A 25,577-nucleotide genomic window follows, 5' to 3' on the forward strand; every position below is an offset into this window, starting at 1 on the left:
AACATTTCAAAACCACAGTACTGACTTTGTTTTTAAATAGCTATTTCATAATTTTTTTTTACGATAAATTGATTCTTTAGGATAAGCTCTTATGCTAGACCTGCCCTTTAGCATACAACCAAAACAAATTGCTTAAGAAGGCTGCTAAATGGTGATTGTTCCTATTTTACAAAGGCAAATGTAGTTATCCAGTTGTGGAAGGATGAAGTATTGTTTCAGTGCTGTGCACCATGTGGATTTAACATGAAAATGAGATAATTAGGCTTTTGCTACATAAACAATTTTCCACAGTTTTGTCACATTAATTTGACTTTGTGTGACTGATATTATTGTTCTTCACATTTACAAACCTGGTTCAAAAGCCTAGCCTGACAATAATGAGTTAAAGGGCAACAATGCCTCTTTATAATTCCCTATGTGCCAGCTGGCCTCTTGATTGAGACTGCCATCTTCATTGGATTTCCAAGGTTTTGCTCTGATATTGATATTTCTTCACGTATTCTTGGCACACAGCTCTCACTATTACTCCATTCATCGCAACGAGCTGAGAGCCAAAGCTAGCCACATCCTGTTTCAATGCCTAGTCTTAGACACAGGGCAAGCTGACAATGCAGATTGGTAGGCCTGCCACCGCATGGTAGTGTCTTTTCCAAAAAAAAAATCACTTATAAATGACACTTTTAATTAGTTGTGTGTGGGTATTTTCAGATGAATGCATATAGATAAGTTGGTGTTACAAGGCTTCAGTTACATCCCATTTTCCAATTTCACGGATGGGTTTCACAGAAAGATCTCTCATTATTGATGCAGTGGCAGTCACACTGTATTTAAGTTAAACAAGGCAATGAACAACAGAAGAGATGTTTAAATATCCAGTGACTGTGCCAATGTACCTCCAAGACTATAGAACCACATCCTCCTCCCACCAGCAGGCATGAGATTGACATTGGGAATACAGTGTTTATTGATAGAGCACTGTGCGGTGTTCTTTCTGGGGAATGTTGAAAGGTGATTTTCTTTCAATTGCATAGACACTTGTTTAATTCCCTGCTGTTCCATTGAATCTTATAGTAGAGCCTTTCTCTGCTAAACTATGCAATTTTTAAAATTAATTGTTTCCATTCATATGTAACACCCATAATATGTTAATCTGGTTCATTTGCGAGCATGCCTGGGGTTTCAAAATGTACAGCTCAGCAAACCGCCTTTACCTAAGCTTGAGGTATGGTATTAATGAAAAATTCTGTTCAAGTGCTCACCAAGAGTGACAGAATAAAAATCCTGTCATATTAAAACTGAATGGATATCACAAAGGAAGGGAACATTTTTAGAAGTACAGATTTAGTGAAAGACCTAGTGAGCACTATGAAATTGGAAAACAGCCCCTGGCTTCTGTACTGATGGTTCAGTATATAGATGTTAAGGCTCTTTGTGCCTGTAAGATAAAGCGAGTATCAATACATATACATAGCTTAGCATTTGTGTATTGGTTATTACTGTGACTGTAAATGAACTCATCCAATTAGTTACAAGCTGAATCTGTAAAAAGCGGATCAGCTTAACAAATGGGAATAAGCTGCTTGATTTTTATCGGTGACTCCAGCATTGCTTGCATTTCTGGTCATGGAATGAAAATGGAAGACAAAATGTCCAAAAACTATTCCGTAACATGAGCCTTACCTTTTGATTGAAGAATTTCTCCACTAAAACAAGACCACTAAAGCAATCTTTAATGCCACATGTGCACTAACCAATTAAGAGAAATGTTGGTAACGTTGATGAGACATTCCAAACTGTGAAGGAAACATGAAAATTATGAGAAGCATGGGAATGACTTAGAATGATTAGTCAGGAAAAGGAAAACCAGCAATGAAGCTCCAAGGTACAAGGCGTAGTGGAAACAATGGGATCCAAAATATGATTCATCGATGGAAATAAAGGTGACTGCTATTTGCCTGGGAAGGAGAAGAGGCTCATATCCAGCCAGATCTCAGCAATCTAACATTTTTTTGCCAAGTAACCGAAGTGGGCCTAGCCAAGTGGTCAAAGTTGAGATCAAGGCCTGGTCACCAAAGACCTTTTACAAAATGGTCACTGAGGGCCCATCCGTGTCCCTTTGCAAGTGAAGGAGGGCCTGGCACCCACTCCACAAGAACTGCACTTGTGTCAAATTTTAAAGCATTTCAGGGCAGCCTGTGGATGCACCCGTAGTGGCGTGAACATCCACTAATCAGATGGAGAACAAAGGACACCCCTCTGACCCCACTAGCTTTGTTGAGGTAAGTGTTGGAAGTCCCTGCTGGGTGATTCCCAGCATTTTGGTATGGATTAGTACCCCCTGCCATTGGGCCCTTTACAAGCAGTGATAGCTTTCAGACATAAGCTGAACACTTTAAATAGCTATCTTGTCATGCTCACACATTATAGGCTCATAGATTTATGGAGTATAAGTTAGAGAATGGACACTACTTTTAAAACAAATTGGAGAATGCACACTCTGTTTTTAAAGAAAATGGAGTTGCCAGGTCAGGTGACCTTCCCCTGTCAATATGCATGGAACTAAACAAGACCCTGGAGCCTTCATGTCTGGATGAGACATTAAAATGCAAATGAACTCTTGGGACATTTCATTGAGAAGACTTTAAAATATAAAAACCTTTCCTATGGGGACTAATGACTCCCCTTATGTAAATAATTACAGAAACTAGTTCACAATGGACTTAGAGACTTTTCCACTTCAGAGTGGAATTCCAAAAAATGTTGTGGAGAAAACCCCCATTCTATCACAAGGATATGTGAATGAAACTTTAATACCAGTGAATGTCAATGGCCCAGTCGCCAGGGATCATTTGTGAGGGCAATGAAAAACAGATACTATGGTCACATGACAGAAACCACGTTTCTGATAAGGAGCATTTAATAAGACATATTTTTGGAGCAGAAACAGGAGACGGAAGAGGTCGAGACCAGTAAAGGAACAGCGCCCTGCCTAGGACCCATCAGCAGTCAGAGAATTTGGGCTAGCCTCACCCTACCTATTTGAAAAATTAAGCCAGGTTTTTGCTTCAGGGGTTTGACTGCATCTCAACTGGAGTGAACCTAGAGAAACCTGCTACTGCAAGCAGTAAGGCACTGTGAATCCATCTCCATAAACCTCCAACCTCTATTTCTTAAGTTGACTAAAAAGGAATTACAGGCCCATAATGTTTCAAGATTTCATCTTGAGAGAAGCAAGTGTGACAGTGAATTTTTGGATTTTTAAGACCTATGTGCATACTACCTCTTTTGTAATCACTATTGTTTCTTGAGTGCGTGTGTGTAAGTGTGTGTGTGGATGTGTCTGTATGCATCTGTGTAAGAGTGTGTGTGTGTGTGTGTGTGTGTCTGTCTGTCTGTGTCTGTGTAAGTGTGTGAGTGAGTGAATGTGTATGTGTGTGTGCGTATCTATGTATAAGTGTGTGAGTGGGTGCTGTTGCAAATACATTTTAAGTGTTAAGTAATAAACATTTATCTTTTTTAAAAAACCTATGGGAAAACCTGTCATTTGTCTGTTCTTATCAGTCACCCCACTCAGTGGGTCAAAAACACGTTTCTTTTTTAATAAACATAACTATCTTCAGTCAGCTGAGAGGTGGAAAAATGGGGGAACCATCCTACCATCTCTCCCCTGTCCTTAACAATCTTCATGGATGACAGTTTCATTTCTATTTTGAGACATTCAGAGAAATGTCAAGTCCAGCTCCCCACACTAGCTTCAAACAGCTGAATGACAAATTAATATAAATGCACCACTCTGACCAAAAACTGAGAAAGGTTGTTAAGACAGGCTAGAAGGAATCCATCTGACTATGCTGCACCTGACCTGGGAGTTCTTAGTGTTGACATTGGAGGCAAGAAATAGAGAAGATCTTCATTTTCCAGCACTGGAATCTCTTATTGTGTTGAGCACAGATTAAAACTATTTTTATACACACCTGCCCCTACAGGAAAGAATTACTTATTGGCACTCAACTATATTGCTGATTGAGAAGGCTTCACTATTTAATAAGAAATGCCAAGCTAGCCACCCAGTCTACATGGCCTCCCTTCCCTCTCCTAATTGGTAAATCTTTGTGCCCAGGCGTTGCCTTCCTGCCTTGACTTCATGCATTTAACAGGCTTAATCATTAATATCTCTGAATTATGTGTTGATGATTGTCCCTTGTGGGCACCCATATCACATTTGACATGATCTTGGTTTGGCTGAGATGTATATTTTCACATTTTTCTTTGAAGTGGGGAGAAAAAGAACATGTGTCCACACGACATGTGAATGCTGTATTGTAGCCACAGTGCCATGTTCTCATCTCCAATGCATCTCTGATCAAAGAGTTGATCAAAGCATTCAGCCCCAGTTCCAAAAGACAATCTACGGTAGCCATTAGTGGACACATTGTTCCTGATAATACTTTCAACTTTAAATAAGTTTTTAGAAAGCAAAACCCTACTGGGGATTTGAGTCAATCAAGATCAGATAATACATAACAATAAATTTAATGCATAATCATACATCTAAGATGTAGCTAATTTTGAAAATGTATAATTGGCAAGCCTATCTAAAGCTGCTGGATATAGCAGTTTATTTTCAAAATTGTTTCAAATTGATTTATATTTGAAGCCTCAGACTAAGTCTGCAGTTATACTATAAATAGTGATCTAACATAATTCACCTTTGAGTTTGTAGTAGTTCCATAAACCAGAATTATAGTCTAAACAAATTTCTCAAATTTTTCAGTGATTCCAAAGCTAATTCCAGGTTACAAGACATGTGCAATCTACGGACATAATGTGTTGTTGCAGATGTGTATGAACATAAAATAGTAAAAGCAAACAATGAAAGGGAAAACTCAAGGAAGACACGTTAGCTGATCATTCTGGGTTACAGATACAAATAACTTTCTGGGAGGCCCAGTCCTAACATCACTAGTCCTGGGGCAGAATTTTACGGCCCCTTTTAGTCGGGGACAGGGCCATAAAATGCGGTGAGCCATTATAATCCCATTGACTGCAGCGGGAACGTAAAATCCCGCTGCCATAAAATTCTGCCCCTGGTGTTGTGATGGAATGTGTTCATCCCATATCCCTTCACGCACCCAAGGTTTGGTAACCAGAATGATACCAAATGCCTGCAAACTTAAAAATGAATCTGGAGGAAAAATCTCTTTGCAGCACTGAAAAGGTAGGCTTCATAATTGTAACCGGAAAGGAAAACCTGGAAAAGGAAGCCTATATTTCTTATTAAAAATATTTAATTTATCATTTTCAAATTTTGTGTTCTTTCTCAGTCAATTACAGCAGTTATTGTCCAGAAAACATTGCAACGTATTAATGGTTCATTATTCTACAAACTAGAATAACATTTACAGTTAGTTTAGGAATCAAAGCTTCAAATGAAAACAAAAATTATTTCCACAAACTCACAAAGTGTGCAGTTTTTACCCATTATGATTTAAATAGTGTCTTTTTTTATTTTGAAGTCCAGTGAATATTATTTAACCTTTGTTATTGACAATGTAATTTTAGAGGTTCAGATTGGTAATGCATTGTGCTGTTTGACCATTCAACATTAATAGGTATTATCATAAAAAATAGAAATGATTAATTTTGAAATTTAAAAATAATTAAATGAAGTTATACATCATTACTTTCTTATATCAGAATTGCTTATTCAGGAAAATCATTTGTGACCAACAGTCACCAACAACAATCAGAAAGCAAACGTAGTTCTGATGGAGTGTCACACCTAAAATGTTGACCCTTTTCTCTTTCAGATATTGCCTGGCCTGCTGTGTGCTTCCAGCATTCCCTTTATGTATTTCAGACATTCTGCATTGGTGATTTCACTTTTTACCTCACCATACTAGTATTGCACTGCCAACAGCAATATAAAGCGCCAATACTTGGAGCCTTCTTTAGCAGAGAAACCAGTGCTGAGACATTTATTCACAACCAAGTCCTGCTGTGACCGCACACCACAGCCCCGGGGTATTATTTTTAAAAACTGATAAGAGAAATCAATCACCATCATTAAAAGTAAAGTCAGAATATGTTTTCTTCTGCATTACTGAAATGATATGTTCGAGTTACCTATTTATCCTGTCTGAGCCATTTATTCAATGAGGCTTTAACAGAATTTTAAATAAAAGAATCTTTCTTTATGTAGACCAAGAAATCTTGTTTTTTAAATGCGATTTCATACATTTTTGTTGCACGGTAGGCTGAGCAGCATTCTTCTGTTGTTGCCACGGATGGGAATTGTTAGATATCATGTCACACATAACGTTGTATTGAGTCCCCATGCTGGGCTGTGAACTGATCCCATGGTCACTCTGTGACATTTCTGTGGAAACAAGAGGGAGTGTAAAGCAGGGGCACGCAGATTCATTCTCTGTCTCCTGTTTCTGCCTGTGTCTGTCTCCAGCTCAGTCTTTTCACTATTCACTTTCTCAGGGTTATTCATGGGTGGATCAGAGGGAAAAGTCATTCGAAAACCAAGCCACCTCAATGCCATAAATTACTTCAAGCTACTTTTTATTTTAAAAATGACTTTATGTAAGATCTTTCCTCTCTCAATTTTAGTGTTGGTTTATTAATCACAGGGACATTGAAAATTCTGTGCCCTGAAGAACTTATAAACATATGATGAGGGAAAATACTTTAACACAATGTCACTAGAACTTTTGGAAACTGAAGATTACTTTAGTCCTGGCTGTTTAAAGGGGCACTGTCACTGTGTACAAGTGTTTTGTTTACACGCAGAAGGTATATATCATAGTTGGAAGTGCAGTGACTTAATGATTCATGTTTGCTGGTGCATTTTTATTATTTCTCCATTAGTTTTAGTATCATCAAGATTTGCATTTCATTAGCTTTTGAGTGAATTGCAGAGATTTTTGTTTGCTGTGTCCAAGATGGCAACCATTTGACTATCATTTTGAAGCAGATTATTCCAACCTGTTGAAGGATCTAATAACCTAAAACTTCCTAACATTGTGACAACCCACCCCACTCCCCACCCCCCTACCGCCCTGTAAGAATGTTGTTAAAATATGCACTTTCCTTTCTAGCTTTAAACTGTGAGCAATGCAACAGGACCAGGGACATGCGATGTGCATCATGAAACTGCAATGAAAGGTCTGTTCATAATATTTCCCAAGACTAAAATCCTATTCTTGGTGCAGGCCATTTCAGGTGAGTTGGTAAGTGGAGTTATTTCAGCTTCCACTGAGGACTGGAAGGGGAAGAAAATAGGTGAGATGCTTTGGTCAACTGATGTTGACCTTTCTACCATGCCTAGCTGCACAATGCATGACCAGGGAGCTAGAAAAGGTACATGATATGGAGGTTGGGGGAAGTAAATGCAGAGAAAATGAAAGTAATGTCTACAATTACTAAAATAGACAAGGAAACTGGAAAATCAAGAGTTCGTCTGACCTAAACTGCTAACTGCTTCTCTCCCTGTTTTGATTACATAACTGATCCATTGTATGTAATAAATCTACAATAATAATAGTAGTAGCATTGCTGGTATATGGTATTTCCAGGATTCAACACCTCCAGTGAGGAGCTGTTTTCCCCTGGAATTTGGATTGAAGTTAACACATTGTGGCCCTAATTCCCTGACTCTTACTCCCTGCAAATTGGCTCATTGCTGGGAGTTCAGGACCATGGAATAACCCTCCATAAAAACAAAACTGCACAAATTCTGTTCAGCAGCCAAGTTTCACAAGGATTGTGATTCTGCATGGATGTTTGCCTCTTTCGTTTCTCTCTAAAATATATCTCTAAAAGGATTCTAGCTTTGATGTATTGGCAATTGGAAATTTGAATTATTCCCCAGGTATATTAGGAATGTTGGATGATATATAGAATGCACTAGATTTTCACCATGGAGGTGGGACGCTCAAGTCCGGAAATCTCCTGACTCAGCAAACATGTCTCCATGCAAACAACACCTACATGCATGATTTTTGCTCTGGGGTTGTGGTGGGGTGGGGATAAGGAAGCAGTGGTGGAGACAGGGGCGTGATCAAGTTGACCTGCTGCCTTTGGAGGCAGTTTGAAGGCAGCTAGGCAAGTGGGTGAGTGCTGAGGCAGGCTAGTTAGAAAGCCAGCCTCAGTTCTCTGAGCTCTCTAATTCTCACCACTTACTCTTCTAACCATGTCCCCTCATACTCCATGCCACCTCAATGGTCACTCACCTAGTCTTTGCTATGGGCAGACTTCAGGAGCCATGTGAAGATGAAATAAATTAAACTTCTAATAATCTGAGAGAGCTCTTACTCATACACACTTGATACAGAAAAAAAAAACTCACATTCATGGAACTCATTTAAAGATAAATCCCCTCAAGTGGTCAATCTGTTATTAAAAAAAAACAAGCTTTTACTCAGTAACCACATCAAAGACAGCTAATCCTTTAATAGCCTTTTAAAACTATCAATCAAAATTGGACTTTTGAAATTCAGCCTAGAATTCATAATGGGCTCAGCTACAATAACAGCCCTTGGGAAATGTCAACAATGAAGTCTATTGAAACTGTAGGTGCAGATGGTATTAGCTTTTCTAAGCTACACCAGATGGTGTATCAATCATCACACTCCAGCAGCATGTGTTTATTTGTTTCTTACTCCGACAGCTACAGGTTTTTTTTTAAAGGGATGTGGACTTCAACAACTTCGAATCATGATACTTAACAGACCTTATCCACCCTTCAAAAGTGTTTACGTCTCCTTGATTTGGGGCTCATACACTGCTGGTTAAGGCCCTTGGAACAGTCAAAATGGGGTCCATTTGAAATTCAAATTTCAAATGGCCCTGCTGAGTTCAGGTTTCCTGCCTGTTTGATTCATGCCCCACCTGCTTCCCCCATTAGCAAAAATGGGATCTGTTGGGAATGGTGGGTGGGATTTCCATATCCAGATCCCACCCACCATTTTTAAAAGCCTCTGGAGTTGTCCTGATTCCATGAAAGTCTGGCCCAGTGTCTTCCACAGAAACTCAGAGCTGTTTTACAGTAAATTTCTTTAATTCTGTACATTATTCATCATAATGCTTCCTATTTCACTCTGCAACTCACAAACCTGCACAAAAACAGGAGCCCTGTCTGTTCTGTCTTCCAAATCACCCCATAAGGGGTAGAGAAAGGCTGTCAAACAATGCTGCGAAATGTTTGCGCATCAGTTGCTTCTTAGAAGCTGTGTGAGAAGAGGAGTTGTGATCATCCTGAGGTCAACACTCATTTAGTGAGCCAATCGGTAGCACAAGTTGAACACTGCTCAAGAATTATGTGACGAGTTTCAGCATGGTAACATATCCAAACTGTTGGCCTCACATTTTAATGCATCCAGTGTGTTTCAAAAGCCAATAGATAATATATCCATATATTTCACCTCTCTTTATGTAATTTGTCAGTTAGATAACTGCCATGATCAAATGAGAAACTCATTACTTTATATATAATAAAAACAAAATACAACGGATGCTGGGAATCTGAAATAAAAACAGAAAATGCTGGAAAAACTCAGCAAGACTGGCAGCATCTGTGGAGAGAGAAACAGAGTTAACATTTTGAGTCCACCAGAGACATACGAACGTGAAACGTTCGCTCTGTTTCTCTCCCCGCAGATGGGCAAAGGAGAGTCACTTTTTCCCGGCTGGCTTTCAGTGCGGTGCGGGGGCAAGGACTCCAATGCAGGTTGGACTGGGATGGGGGGGTGGATGGTGGGGGACAAAGCAGCACAGACAGACTGAAGGAAATACTCAAGCACATGCTGGGGGGTTTGGGGGAGGTATGGGGGAAGGGAAGCAGCCATGCACTTGGAAAAGCTTGTCAAAAGTAGACATTCTTCCGCAGTTGAGGCCATTCAGCTATAGCTCCATTGATCTGCTTGGCTTTTCTGCCCATTCAAACAATGTAAAAGCATGGTACTGCCACCAAAAGCTTCAGAACTTTTCACCCCTAGGGCACAGACTGCAAATTAATGTGTGTTTTAGGGGGCAGCAGAGCAATTGGCTGACTGGGCAGATTGTAGAATCCCCTTGTGAAAGGTGGCCACTGCGCAGTCACTGGTGGAGCTGCTCATTGCCCCTTGCAATGTCTTTATTAAGATTTGGACCAGTATCCATCATACTTCAAGCAGCTAACAGCGCAGTCTTGCAATGCCTGTGCTGAGAACACAGCTTTCAGTCCAATGACCAAAGCTGCCACCAATCAGTCAAGCGGAGTTGGGTAGAGGTGGGCAGGATTTCAGACAGCCAATGAGCGTACTACACATTGGGCATCTAAGTGGTGGGCAGCACTTTACTGCATGTGTGAAGGGGCCTTCAGACTTAACCAAGAGAGGTTCTTGGGACACCCATGTGAACCCACGCATCTCTCTCTTTGATCCTGCAGGAGGAGAACATCAGGATCACGGAGCCTAATGATTTAGTGGTATGCTTCATGGCTTACAGAGACCAGCGGAGAAGTAGAAAAGAGCGGTGGGGGCACCTGGCTTGGCAAAGGGAGGAGCACCCCCCTCAAGATGAATGGGTGGCAGGGCCTGCTGTGCACGCAGCTGAAAATCCACCGTGATCCGTCACTCGTAGCCGCCTCACTGGACACAAGGGCCAAGATTTTCCATGCCCTTTGGTGTCAGGCATGTTTGGTGGTGTGAGCGGACAATGTGGTGAGAAGGCCAAAAATATGATGCTGTTTTGCGATCGCTTGTTCAGCCCGTTGATGGTGGGCCGCATTCCCCTCCATTGGACATTGGGAACCTCAATGTAACACATATCATTATAAGGCTAGCCCACGGACTCATCCCCCCTCCCGCTGAATCATCCATCCACGTCGGCAGGAAAACACACCAATGTGTTTCACAACAGTATACATAAGGCGTGCACTTGGCAGGCTGCACTTCACTCAGGCATTCAAGGTTTGTTTGCTACCTTGCTTTGGTCAACACTCTCAGTCATCAGTGCCAGGCTTCACAGGCAGCACCACATCACTTTCAGGGGGGCTCACGGGCTGGTCTCTACCTACCAGATCAGCCATATGTGGGCTGCTTTTCAATGTCTGCAGGGCAAGGTCTCGCTTGGGGGAGAGGGAGAAGTGGCCTCAGGCAAGGGAAGTGGCTGCCGGATGAGAGCTGTACTAGAGAAGGAGAGTATCCCAGGGTGTGTGTGGGGGGGCACATGTTGATCTGTGCAAGTGGCCTCAAGATGGTGAGGGCTGAGGAGGCAGTCTCCAGAGGAGATGAGGCCAGATGGACATGTGAGGGTGTGTATGTGGGAGAGTGTGTGGTGATGTCTCTTGAACTGGCAGTGAGTGAGATGCCAGGGAATATGTGATGGGTTTGATTGTGTGAGTTTAAAGTGATGAGATGCTTGCCTTACCCTGGCCGCACGGATGAGATCATTCATTCATTTTCTGCACTAGGTGGCCAACCTCTTCTGTGCAGCATTGGCACTGATCCCCAAGTCATCGCCTACCAAGCCGGAGTGGTGAGAGTTCTGCTCCTCCTGTGGCCAAAGCAGGATAAAGGACATCACAGCGGGCCTCCACAGTGTTCAAAAGTCACTCAAGGGCTGCAGTTTACCTGCCTTTCGGGGCCATGTCTTCTTTGTTGCAGTCCTGGGCTGGAAGTACTGACTGCGGCTGTACTTTAAATGTGGTGCCTGGCGTGATGAAGCGGCGAGGTGACGGCATGGCAGGCGAATCAGAAACCACCATCAAAATGGTGTGCATCCCGGGAATGCATAATTAATACTGCGGGTTTGGGATGATACGGTGTGAAAAGCCGCTGTTGCGGCCTGTGGGTAAACGTTGTTTATCTTGCCCGCTACCGCACTTCATCCAAACCTTGGACAATTCTGCTGACTATAGACCATCTATATATGGTTCCTGTCATTCCTGCAGATGACTGAAGACTGCGCATGTCTAGGGAACTGGTCGGTCACATCTGCCACCTGCTGCAAGATTTGGTGCCATGGGGACATGGAGGGCACCCATTGCCAGTGGCCGTGATAATAAGTGCAGCACTCAATTTTTATGCTAGTGGCTCCTTCCAGGGCGCCACTGGTGACCTGTGCAGGATCTCACAAACCTCCATGCACAAGTGTATTCAGGAGGTCACAGACGCTATCTTTGCGAAGGCACAGAACTTTGTGCATTTCTCCTGAGATCAGGAAAGCCAGGAAACAAGAGCACAGGGATTTGCAAAAATCTCAGGTTTTCCACAGGTGAGGATGCAATCGACTGCACTCACGTGGCACTCAGGTCTCGGTCAACTGCAAGGGCTTCCACTACTCGCTGAATGGTCAGGGTTTGTGATCAGGGTCATATTATGGAGATGGAGCTGTGAAATTTAAATGCACCTGATCCTTTGTCAGCCTTCAGCACTTTACCTCAGGAACACAGGGTCACTGGTCACAGTGAAGAAATAGGGACCAGCCCCACCTCAAAGGTGCTGAGAGCACACAGAGTATGATGGAACTCTGTGACGCCTGCCCACGACATTCTGGCAGCAATGACAAGCACCATCGAGGTGCAGGTATCACTAATGTTTCCAGTGAGTGTGAGGCTGGACCATCACTTTACTCTGAGGGCTGCACAGAGCACAGGGAAGAGGCCCTGGACTGAGACACCTGCCTTTTTCTTGTGCAGAAAGGTTTCACATCTGAGTGATACGTACACCGCTCATCAGAACAAGGAGCCATAAGCAGGGAGACATTCTTGGGAGTTTATTTACAATGGTGAACACTATGTACAAGTGATTAACACCCGTGCTCAAGCTGTGCAATTATGTCTTCTTAACTTTCCTACCCCTGCCACTACGTCTTGGTGCTCCATGGAAATCCATAGAGGAGGTGGAGGCAGCCTGCTGACTGTTATGCCCCATCTGTGATGACCTTGACAGGCGTCTTTTGGAGGGCCAATACTTGGAGGGCACTGCCCTGCTTTCGGGGTCCTGCTGTGTGCCAGTGGCACTTATGTTGGCCCGTGGAGTTGGAGCTGCTGAGGTCACAGGGAGAGGGGATTCGGATGGGCGGACACTCCTGGAATCACCAGGATGGATGGTCCCAGGGTGTGCACCTGCTGACCCCCCCTCCCAATGGGTGCCCACCAGCCCCTGGCTGACTCCTTGAGGAGAAGGGGAAGGCTGGAGTGAGATCAATCTGGCCGGCACCCTCTTGCGTTGACACTTTTGGAGGCCAACTATGGCGTCAGCAATGGATTTCAGTCCACACAGCAGTGCAGGACTGACGTCCTAAACCAAGGTCTTCATAGCAGCTGCCATCCTACCAGTTTTGACCTCAGTGCATTGGTGCACCTCGTTGGACAGACTCCACCATCGTGCATTGCAACCTGAGGAGTGCAGCGGACATCCCTTCCTGATGTTCCCGAGCTTGCCTTTGCAGCTCCAGCAACTTTTTTTAATTCATTTATGGAATTTGGGTGTCGCTAGCTAGGCCAGCATTTATTGCCCATCCCTAATTGCCCTTGAGAAGCTAGTAATGAGTTGCCTTCTTGAACCGCTGCAGTCCCTGTGGTGTAGGTACACCCACAGTACTGTTAGGGTGGGGCCACAGTGAAGGAACGCCAATTTATTTCCAAGTCAGACTGGTAAATAGCTTGGAGGGGAACTTCCAGGTGGTGTTGTTCCTATGTGTCTGCTGCCTTTGGCCTTCTAGATGGTAGCTATCGTAGGTTTGGAAGGTGTTGCCAAAGGAGCCTTGCTGAGTTTCTGCAGTGCATCTTGCAGGCAGTACACAGTGCTGCCAATGTGATGGAGGGAGTGAATGTTTGTGGAAGGGGTGCCAATCAAGTGGGCTGCTTTGTCCTGTCTTGAGTGTTGTGGGAGCTGCATCATCCAGGCAAGTGGAGATTATTCCATTACACTCCTGGCTTGTGCCTTATGAATGGTGGACAGGCTTTGGGGAATCAGGGGATGAGTTATTCGTCACAGGATTTCAGCCTCTTACCTTCTCTTGTAGCCACAGTATTTATATAGTTAGTCCATTCGGAGGTCAACGGTAACCTCCAGGATATTGATAGTGGGGAATTCAGCGATGGTAATGTCGTTGACTGTCAAGGGGTGATGGTTGGATTCTCTCTTGTTCGAGATGGTCATTGCCTGGCAGTTGTGTGGCGCAAATATTACTTGCCACTTGTCAGCCCAAGCCTGGATATTGTCCAGGTCTTGCTGCATTTAGGTAAGGACTGCTTCAGTATCTGAGGGCTCGCAAATGGTGCTGAATATTGTGCAATCATCAGCGAACATTCTCACTTCTGGCCTTAGGGTGGAAGGAAGGTCATTGATGAAGCAGCTGAAGATGGTTGGGCCTCGGAGACTACCCTGAGGAACTCCTGCAGTGATGTCCTGGGACTGAGATGACTGACCTCCAAGAATCACAACCATCTTCCTTTGCGCTAGCTAAGACTCCAATTAGTGGAGAATTTTCCCCCTGATTCCCACTGACTCCATTTTTGCTCGGGATCCTTGATGCCACACATGGCCAGGTGCTGCCTCAGTGTCAAGAGCAGTCACTCTCACCTCACCTCAGCTCTTTTGTCCATGTTTGAACCAAGGCTGTAATGAGGTCAGAAGCTGAGTGACTCTGACGGAACCCAAATTAAGCATCGGTGAGCAGGTTATGCTATGTAAGCGTCGCTTGATAGCACTGTTGATGACCTCAGAGGCTCCTGATCTGACTCGGACTCAGCAGATTTATGGCCCCCAGCAGCCCTCCAAGTTCCGGAAACCCAGAGTCTCTGCCTTTTCCTGCTGCGAATCAGGCAGTGCAATGTATTCACCAGACTGTGACCCCGAGTCTACTGTAGAACCGGGCCCCACCGAGGTGTGCTTCTCTGCAGTATTGGGGGTTGTTGGTTGAGTGCTGTGATGGGTCTTCAATTAAAGTGTCATCAGATTCTTCTTCCGAGGTCTCTTCGGGGCTTAAGTCAAGGTCTTTGCTCATGGTCCCTTGACAGCTTCCCAGACATGCCTGTGAAAGCAAGGAGAGGTAATTAGTACATGGCAGGGGATTTCTGAACAGGGGAACTAACTCACAGCATGATCCAGCACTGCTGGATCCTCACTTGGTTGAGCACCATCGACCTGGCCGTCAGCACAGGACCAGTCCAGATTGTCACAGTCCAGATGACTCTATTTTCAAAGCCTGTGAGGGCCTTGATTTCAGGCATTCCTCCACCAGTTTGCAACCTCTCTCTTTCGTTGTGTGCCAACTTGCCCTGCACGATTAGAGATGGAAAAAATGTAAGCAGGTCACCCTGCCAGGCCAGATGATAAGGTATAATAAAAACAGAAAATGCTGGAAAAAATTAGCAGGTCTGAAAGCATCTGCGAAGAGAGAAACAGAGCTAATATTTTGGGTCTGTATGGCCCTTCTTCAGATAAGGATGCCTGGCATGTGTGGGTGGTGAGTGGTGCCAAGGACGGAATGAAGAATGAGGACACGATCCACAGGACAGATGATTGTGTATGTGAGAGAGTGAATGGTGTGAATGGTCCCTTGAGCTGGCAGTGAGTGAGATCCCTATGGATGTGTGATGGGTTTGTGAGTGTGTGATTTGAGAGTGATGAGAAGTGTGACTTACCCTGGCGGAACAGAGGAGATCACTCATCCTCTTTTGGCACTGGATGACTGTCCTCATTTGCAGAGCGTTGTAGCTGACCACTGCTGTTACCGGCACCCATGCTGGATTGGTGACCATGCTTACTGATCTGTGCCCAGGGCTGGGGTAGAAGACTTCACGGCGGGCCTCCATGCCATCCAGTAGGCATCAAGAGAGCCGTCACTAAATTTGGTGGCAGCATAGTTCCTCCCATTAGCAGCCATAACTTTCCAGCAGCTTCCAATGCCTTCAAGAGTGCTAGCCCTGTGCAGAGGCGCCCTTTAAATATGGCACCTGGATTACTGAAGGCCTGAGGTGATGGCGGGGCAGTTGAATCAGAGCCTGCCCCTCCAGTGATGCGACATGTTTCCTGGGAAGGCATTATTAATAATGCTGAGAATGGGATGATATGGTGCGAAAAGCCACCAATGAGGCCGACAGGTAAAATATCCTTTTCCCCTGCCTGCTACTTCACTTTGTGCAAATCTGAGATGATTCCACCCATAGACTGGCACTTGGAGAAAAGAATTCAAAATCGGGGACAGAGTCCATGGTCTGAAGTTGTTGAACTCAGTGTTGAGTCCAGAAGGCTGTAAAGTTCCTAAATGGAAGATGAGGTGCTGTTCCTCCAACTTGCATTGGGCTTCACTAGAACATTGTGATAGGCCGAGGGCAGAGATGTGAGCATGAGAGCAAGAAGTATTAACTCATTATATTAGCTTCCAATGAGATGGCTGCAATGAAAAACCAGCGAAAATTTAACATCTGTGGTTTGTTTCTCAAAGTGGAATCAGTTGACTGAAATTACATATGTGCCATAGTAGCTTCTAAAACTGAAGCCAGTTAAGGTGATTGGAAAAGCTCCCCTTAATGAATATCCAGTTGCTGCTGAGACTGGGCATGTTTTTGGTCTTGTGACTAAGGTTGGCCTGGAGGATCTTGCAACCAATATAGGTCTTGGACCTGCTGCTGGTCATTCCCTACCTTTTAATTGAGTCAAGAAATGAAGTTCTTGTGATCAGAGTGAAGAGAAATATGAAGAGCAGTGGAGAGGCAGAAGGAAACAAAACCATCTCAGTGGAACCTGCGGGTGGTCAACAAGGATTGCATGATCATTTTTGTTACTAACTTTGCACATTTTTCTGTTATTTGTGGTATGTTTTAGAAAATTTTAAAACATTTATATTTCACAATTTTGTTGTGTTCTGTGAACACATGGTGAGGAACCTTCCCAGTCATGTGGAGGCAGGGTTGGAGGTCAAGGTGGCAGTGGCTACCTACTCAACAGCAGCAGGTAGCTAATTAGGTCACTTTTGGCATCAACTGGTGGAAAAAATGCAGCCACCACCCAGATCTTCCTGACTTCAGATGGGCCCTGTGCTATGCGCTACGACGAAAGCCCATTGGCAGTCCACCTTTGTGTCTCCTCTAAAACCCCCATCCCAGAACTGTGAGGATCAGAGAATTGCAGCAGTGGCCCCAAACAATGGCATGGGCCTTTCCTCATTTTGAAATTTTAATAAGTCTTCAAAGAGCACCTCTATTTTGAAGTGCCCTCACAGTCTGCAACATGCTCCAGCAGTGCCCTCCTCTCCTGGTTGGCCTGCCAGCCCAGCTTCCAGGCCTCTGATTGGCCACCTTCCTTTAAAACCCCCCCTGCCATCCTTAATTGATTGGTGAATGGGGAGACAACCTGTTAATTGGCCGCCTCTGGGAAGATCGCTCAGCCGGGCATCCCCAGAAACTAGTAGGATCGGGACCCAGAATGTTTCCAATACCTTTTTAAAGAGCAGGATATCCTGTCTAAGGAGTCACTTTATCACCTAATTGTTTTGGCATCAAGGGTTTGCCTTGGCGTAAGAATAACTGGAGTCACAATAGCTGCCAGTATTCACACTTGCATTCTACATTAAGTACACTACTAAGAGACAACATGCTTCTGTAACAAGCCCTCCCCCAATGAGATAGAACAACCCTACTTCCCATGGATTTGCACTCCTGGGGCTTGATCACGCTTCTGATAAACCACAGCTCCAAGCAATAGAAGATGGATGGCAGGCAGTTCTGTGATGTAATGGTCAACTATTTATCTGCTAAGATGGCAGGCCTTCCAATATGTGACCTGATAGTGTTGTTGTGGTCATGTCCAGTATAGTGACAATGTTGCTATAAGAATGAAAGCAAAGTTCTGCAGATACTGGAAACCTAAAAGAAAATTGGAAATGCTAAAAACACTCAGCAGGCTAAGGTACATCTGTGGAGAGAGAAACAAACTTAATGGGCCGTAACGTCCAATGGAGTGGCAATTGAGTTGGATTGCCACTTTGCTTGAAAGTTCTCACCTTGAAATCCAGCCGATCCTACTGCGCCTGACCTTCTGACTCAGGCTGGGCGAGATCTGGCAGTGCAGTGCATCTCCGGGGCCTAGCGTCATGGACTGTAGGGTTGCAAGTTAGGAAGCTATGCCCCCTTTTTTATGGCACTGGTTGCTGTAAACCAACTAAGTTTAAATGTCCAGCCAGGTTTAAATGGCCTTTGCAAGCCAGGAAGAGGTAGGTGTATAAGGCAAGTGGGTAGGATTGGGGATTGGTGGAGGGATGTGGGGGCTTTGGTGGCAGGCTGGGTTGGGATGGGTTAGGCTGGTTCTTGTTGGGGTTGGGATGTGATGTTGGGTCGTGGCTGGGGGCCTGGTGGCAGCAGTGGGAGTGGGGGGGGGAGGAGGGGGAGGGGTGCGGTGCGAGGCAGTGGAGCCTGATGGGGGGAGGGGGTGGGAGAGTTCCCTTGGGGTTTGTGATTCCCAGAGGCGGTGGGGGGTGGGGGGGGGGTCCGAATTTCTGTCAGGCAGCATGGTCCCTTGCAGTAGGGGTACCATATGGTTGGGGGCAAGGGGTGTTGGGTGGGGGGTCCGGTCAGGAGTCTGGGACAATCCCATTGGGAGGATAGGTTAGTTGGAGCTGGGTGGAGTCCTGTCCAGGGGGTGACCCAGGGGTGGGGTGTAATCGAGGGGGTGGGGGAGTCCTCTGGGGATGGGGGAGTCTTGTGGGACTAGTCAGCAGGAGGAGGTTGGGGAGTCCTGTGGGGGTGTAGTTGGGGGATGGAGGGAGTGCCCTGCGGGTTCAGGAGTTTTGGGGGAGACCCGTGGGGAATCGGTTATGGTTTGTATAGTTACTCAGAAGCTAGAATTGGTTTTAATTCTTCTATTTCTTGCTAACTATTGATGTAACACAGTCAGAACCGTCCAAAGTTTTAGATTTAAATTGCGTTTTCGATTGCACTTGCAGTCGCACTTTCCAGGCAATTGCTGTGCAAACGTTACCTGGGAACTTTCAGCGGGGTGAGAGCGGGGTTTTCTGAGCGCAACTTTGGGATACCCCCTCACCCTCCTATATGATGCCCTGGAGCTTGGAAGTTACAGCCCAGTGTTTCATACCAATAACCTTGCTTTTAGGAATGTTTTGGCGTTATTACATTCTATCTGGTCATTGTAAAAGTAATCTAGATGATTTGTTTAAATATATAATGGAAGGCAACAGATTATAAAAAGAATGTTGTAAAATAGACAACAAAATATTCAGCTCCCCACGCTTGCTCACCCACAACTTGTAGTAACTGTTTAATATGTTTTATTGATGCATCTGTACAAAGGAGTAAAACCAAATCATTACAAATGACCCTTGGTTTCAAACGGATACCTGGAAACCACAAACAGAATTAAATTTGATTCTAGAAATGAGCCACACAGATTATTTCAGACCATTTTCGCTAAAATAATCTGGCACAGTTTTTTCAACATTAATTTAAGGGTGTCTGACACAGTAGAAATGCTAGGTATAGTAACAGAAGGAGTGCAGGTTGCTTTGAGCGAAACCTGCAGGATGTAGGAATAACAATGCATGCGCTGTGATTCTACTTGTGTCAGGAACGACCAGGGAATTAGCCAGAAAGTGACTACAAGGGAGACCACACCAGTTTAAACATAGGATTTTTTTATTTTTTTTAAAAAAAACAAGGCTTGAAACAGGTCAGAGATTTCCATGGCTTAGTCTCTGTTCCTTGACGATGAAACAGAGCACGCAGAAAAGATGTTGCAGCCCCATTTACTTCAAAGCCACATTCAATCCAGCAAACTTGAGTTGGTTTAAAATATTAGTTTTTTGAATGTAAAATTACCCTTTGCAGTCAACAGCCCAGAGCTGACAGGAGGTCCAGCCCTATAGAACTCCATGAGAAGCGCCACTTGCTCTGCAGGGAGAATGAGCTGGGCTAAGCCCTGATTCACATCTCCTTTGTCAATGGCATCCAGCCTCTGGCCTTGGGAACTGACTGGCGGCAGTTTGCAAGTGTATGTGCTTGGCTGGGAGCCTGCAGTTCATATTGTTATGTGAAAGCAGGGGACCTAATAGGGAAGCCGGAGCGTGTCATCTCCGACTGCCAGGGTTTCCAAGCAGCAACATGATGGGCAACTTTTCAGACAATATCAAACATGAACATTCAAGGCTTTCCCTATTATTCTGCTAGACATCAGTGCTGATTCCACATGCTGTTTTCCAGACCTTATTGCTGTGGCAACAAGGAACACAGAATATGGATTTCACTGGACCTGAACCAGGGAAGCTGCTTAAAGTACATCTAAAGCTTTCATGGCTATGAGTACATAGGGTAGCTATTGAATGGCTGTTTTGCAATCTTTATGGACATTAACCCTTTGAGACCAAATATTTCCTTGGGTGCATACTGCAAAATGGCAGAGTCATTAAAAAAATAAACTTTTAAGTCTTAAATTACAACATTATTTAAAGAAATAGAGTTAAATTGTGATCAAAAGATCTGAGGTTAGGAAAGACTGTTGGCAGTGTTATTGTACATGTCTCTCTGTTTAATAGAGCCATTAACCCATTTAAGATTAACAAGCTAGCACTTTTATTAAAATAGCAGAGAGGGGGTTCCACATTCAAACAAAAGAAACATTGGTGATTATTTCCAGCCTATCATTATGTAATAAAACAAAAAAATATCCAATTTCCATTTTTATATTTAATTCAATTTACAAATAATTAAACTGTTACAAAATCATATTTCCCACTTGTGTTAAACCTACAACAGTGCAATTAATAAAAAAGCCTTTAGCACAAATGTTTCAAGAAACTTTTCCATTTTTCAAATGGTCCTCGCTCTTTCATATTCTTCAAAGGTCACAGAGGGGTAGAACTGCAAGGACCTGGTGCTAAAGAAAGCACCACAAATCTGGAAGAAAAGCAGAAAATGCTGGAAACATACTGCTCGTCAATCAGCGTGTGAAAGAGAGATAGGTTTGCATTTCTGGGGTGACCTATTATCAGAACATGAAATATTTTCTCACACATATTAGACTCAAACACTTGGGCAGGTACTTAAATATAAAATAAAATGCACACTTGCATGTTAAGTCTGAATGCAGTTTTAATCCAACTAGATAAAAATTCTCTATAACAAAAATGGTAATGTCATAAATTTTGTTACTCCTATACTAATTATGTAATTTAAATAAGCAAGTATATGGAATTCCCAGTGCAAGAAAAAGCTCCCAAGTTCTATGAAACTTTTACTTGGGATTGAATGAATCAACAATTTCATTGTTTTATTCATAATTATACCTGCAACTATAACTACTTACATTATTAGGTACAAAGATGCCTCAGAGCACCTTATGGAGGCAGGGGGGGCAAGGGAGTTTGGGGGTGGTGGATGTGAAATGGATAGGGGAAAAACTTACCTGAGTGGCCGTGCTTCAGGTACTGTGTTCTTGTCACGTTTTTATTGGTATTGGGGAAAATGAGCAATTAATAGTGAGCCACTGTTAATATTTACAACATTTCTTTTTACACCTTGTGGTTTCCTTCTGCCAGTGTAAATTCCAGGTGTTGGCAGCATTCTAGAACATGACTATTCTTCCTGCATGTGCTTCAACAGCAAATAATGGAAAGCTGTTTGACTTTGGAGGGCAAACACAAATCTGCCATCATCCGACATCGATAGAAACGCACAATCTAGCACAAGCCACTGGATTGCATTTCAATGTTGCAACGTTCTTCCATCCCAATCCCAAAATGATTGAGGTTAATTTTTCATCTCAACTACTGCTCACCTGAGATCAGCTAATCCAGCATTAACTGGGACCTCTGATCTACTTTAGGCATTGCATTTGCCGACTGAGCCATTGGGACAAGAAGTCTTTTTACCACAATAAACAAACATTATTAAAAAATACCCATGATTACTTCTGAACATGTTCATACAGAAAATTGGTGCAGGCCCAAAATTGTCAAAGTGCCCTGAGCATGCGGCAGAAGTTGAATTCATGAGACTTAACTGATATTGGGTCTTGGATCTCATAATTCTGTCAAAACATAGATGCTTGACATGCCCCCAGAGTACTGGCCTCCAACGTGGGCCAGCTGCCTCACCGATAGCAGCCCTTAGGTGAGCTTCAGGGGGGAATGGGAACATGGAGAACAGGAAGAGGGGCATGGGCCAGCAGTGCCGCTCAGGTGAGCTCGGGAGCCAAGAGGAGTATTCCTACTCCTCCTGGCTCCAAATGATCCCAAGTTCCATGACAAAAGTTACCTTTTATTGCTGGCAGCCAGTGGTTAGGCCACAGCAAGCACTTGGAAACCTGAGCCGGGTCCCTCAGTGCTGAGAAATTGTGCAAATATGTCAATAAACATGCATGGGACCCAGCAAGCCTGGAAAACTGTTTAAATATGGTGGTGCCCAAAATGCAGATCGGTTGTGCTATTGGTCCTTTTTTCTCTCCCCTGTTTTCCCCTCAGAAAAAGGTAATGAGGACTAATTTCTCCCCCACACACATTTGAAATTCTGCCTGCTTACAGGCATGAGAATTTTTAGTTACAAAAATTGTGAAGGAAAATATTTCCAATGTACAGTTATTTGAAAAGGACAACGTGCTGGGCTACAGGGAGAAGGCAGGAGAATGGCACTAAGTGAATTGTTCATTGATGGGCTGAATGGGCCTCCTTCTGCACTGTAACAATTCTGTGATTCTGTATTCCTTTCAATTGATGCCTGTACTGGCAATGCTAATGCACCAAAAAATTTTTGAAATTTCACTACACGTTTAATTTGGAATGGTAGAACAACATGGGAAGAGAAAATAAAACCCAATAGTGTTTCAAGCCTTGAAGGAGTGAGTGGATGCTGGTTACAATTGTCCACACCAAAAATTTTAATGAGTTAGCAAGTTCACGACAGCATTTGATGCAATAATTTATATTCAGTCGATGACTGCATGCTCTGTAAGCTATATGCAGCATGGCAGAGGGGATCAAGTTTGATTTGGTTTTAGTCAATTACTTACATGATTAAAAACTGCTCTGTACATTCATCAAAGTAAACATATTCAAACAGTTTTGTGAAGGCACTACTGCTACTGTTAAAGAAAAACAAAACCAGAAATTGAATCAGTTGAACCATAAAGGCTAGGGCTGCAGGAAGCCCCATCCGTCTCTCCACACTTCTGCTGTCATTCCTTTTGTAAGTAAAACATTATTCAAACCACAGGATCTAGGCTCCCAGGTAACTGGAAACAGTAGGAGTTCTGGTTTGATTTTGAGCATGTTGTCCAAGTGCTGGCGCACTTATAAATAAAAAGCAATATTTCATTTAGATGTGATGTTAGCTGGCTAGTTTCTAAAAAAAAGTTCTGCAAGTTTTTGCAGCTAGGGAACTGTAAGAAGGAAGATAGACTTACTGGTTGATGGACTGCAATCTAAACAAATTGTCTCAGCCTTCCTTAAGTTCTTCATCCACTGAAGGATTTTGTTAGAATATAGAAATCTCACCTTACTCCTTGCTGAGCAGATTGACTAGTCCATCAGCTTTATTTAGGATTAGAAACTCCAACCAGGCCACTAAAGAATAGAGTGGGCTTTTCAAAAGGCAAGTGACCCTTGACCCACAGTCATCATTTTAGCCATCAGGTCAACAGTTGGTTGACTGCACATTGCCAATTGTCTTTATCTGTGTGTCATGATGCTCTTGAAACATTATACAAGGATAATTAAGGGCTCAATATGGGTCATTGTGGACAAATAAATCAAACTGATAGCTTGAACACTGAGTGTGAATACCTTGATTTAGCAAAAACAACAAATACTCCACCATGCTTGTTACAGGAGCCCTTAATGTTAACTTGCTTTCTTAACATCCCATCTAAAGACATCATGCGTGAAAGCTTGTGAAGAATAAAAAGCTGAGCAAAGAAACACGAGGTTTAATTGTCGATCTTTATCTCAGAATAAAGACATGCAGTGCATCAGTGCAGCTTATTTATGTGGTGTACAATGTTCAGCCTCCTTTTTAGGATGACAATTTCATTCATGGGGCAAAAATTACTAGAGAACCTCTGCTGGCTGGATCCTGTAAGAACGTTTGAATTGTTTCAACATTTTTTATCGACAAACCTTTAGGCACCATTTTTGGGAGCTGGGCAGGGGAGAAATACAAATGTAACATTATTAAATTCCTATTTGTAATTCAGATTCAAAACCTGTGTGATATTGTATCAATTCCATTATAATGATGCCCACAAAAGGAAGTAAATCAACTCAATCCAAGGTGGAAAGTCTGGAGTGTTTCTTTAACCTTTTGCGTACCAAATGCCATTTCACATTTTGCAAAATACACTCGTTATTTGTCATATAATAATAACATCCTCCTACTTTCATCTAATGTATCCTTCATGTTAAATATTAAAAATGAAATTAGAGAAATTAAAGGAGCCCATATTTTTACTTAAGTTTTGTCTGTGTGCTACGCGGAAAGATACTGTGAAGCCATTGTTTTGTTAATAAATATATGTTTACAGTTTTGTTACCAGACCACACAAGGGAAATTTTCCCTCCCTCCCCCAACATCCATTCACGTGCTCTGAATAAACAAAGAATACCAGCTTGGACATTTTCTGTTATCCCAATAAAAAGACTTTTAACCGAAAACTAAAATTATAACAACATTAAAAACTGTTTGAACTTTATTCTGAGATTATTATAAGGTCAACTGCAGGCTGCCTAATCCTCACCTGGAAAAAGAGTATCTGGTCCTTGAAAAGCAAGGGAACTTCTTGGCTGCTTCTTGAACAGCCAAGGCCTACCTGATTTCCAAGCAGGCCTGTAAATGGGAGACTGGGGGTAATCCTGCTTTTTCCAACGAGGATGTTGTTCAAATAGGGGTCCTGAGCCCATATTCCTGCCATTTTTACCAAGCAGTGAGTGGTCTAACCAGTGGTCGTTAAAATAATCTCTGGCGGGAACTCCAACAAAGCACTGCAATGTTTTCTTTTTTCAAAAAAATATTTTTCTGGGACCACCCCAGGCTCTTGATGGCTCCACGAATATTTTGTAGTAATTTTTCCAAATAAAATAATATAGTTATGAGGAGATATTGATGCCATTTCCTACTTACAAACAATCATTACAATCATCAAAAATCTAGAATCAACCATATAAACCTCCCTCCCTCTCATACTTACTGGGGAGAATTTTCCCCATATCGGGCAGGGCGTGCGGGAATGGGTGCTGGAAGTCGCGGTCTCAATTGCTGGCGGCGATCAGGACCATGCCGCCATTTTGTGCGTGCGGGCCAATTAAGGTCTGCTCAGCATGTTTGGCAACTCCCATGGACGGCGGGAGTGAGTGGGCACAGGTGGAACAGCAATCGCCGCCAGGTCCAATGGCGACCCAGCAGCCCATTTAAAGGGCAAGCTGCAGCCGCTCCAGGCTACTGTATATGGTCAGAAGTTGGGGGCAAGGCACATCTAAAACAGCCGTGCAGGAGGGTAGGGCGGGTGGCCACTGTGCGCCCAGGTTTTCCAATGAGTGCCTTGCTGCCCTCCTCGAGGAGGTGGCAGCATGGCGGGATG

The 25,577-nt window shown here is 43.5% G+C and overlaps 1 long non-coding RNA gene across 2 annotated transcripts in view; it reads left to right on the forward strand.

Annotated features, from left to right (window-relative positions):
• Window positions 1-7,166, forward strand: part of LOC121278200 — a 114,864-nt gene extending 107,698 nt beyond the window's left edge. Inside the window, exon 3 of one of the 2 annotated variants that reach the window (XR_005943075.1) lies at window positions 7,107-7,166. This is a non-coding gene — a long non-coding RNA (uncharacterized LOC121278200). Of the gene's footprint in view, window positions 1-5,810; window positions 6,150-7,106 lie in introns of those variants that run through there. The other variant, XR_005943074.1, reaches the window with a different exon arrangement.
• The last annotated feature ends 18,411 nt before the right edge of the window (window positions 7,167-25,577 follow it).

Source organism: Carcharodon carcharias, chromosome 5, assembly GCF_017639515.1.
Source record: "Carcharodon carcharias isolate sCarCar2 chromosome 5, sCarCar2.pri, whole genome shotgun sequence".
In the NCBI taxonomy this organism is placed as follows: domain Eukaryota; kingdom Metazoa; phylum Chordata; class Chondrichthyes; order Lamniformes; family Lamnidae; genus Carcharodon; species Carcharodon carcharias.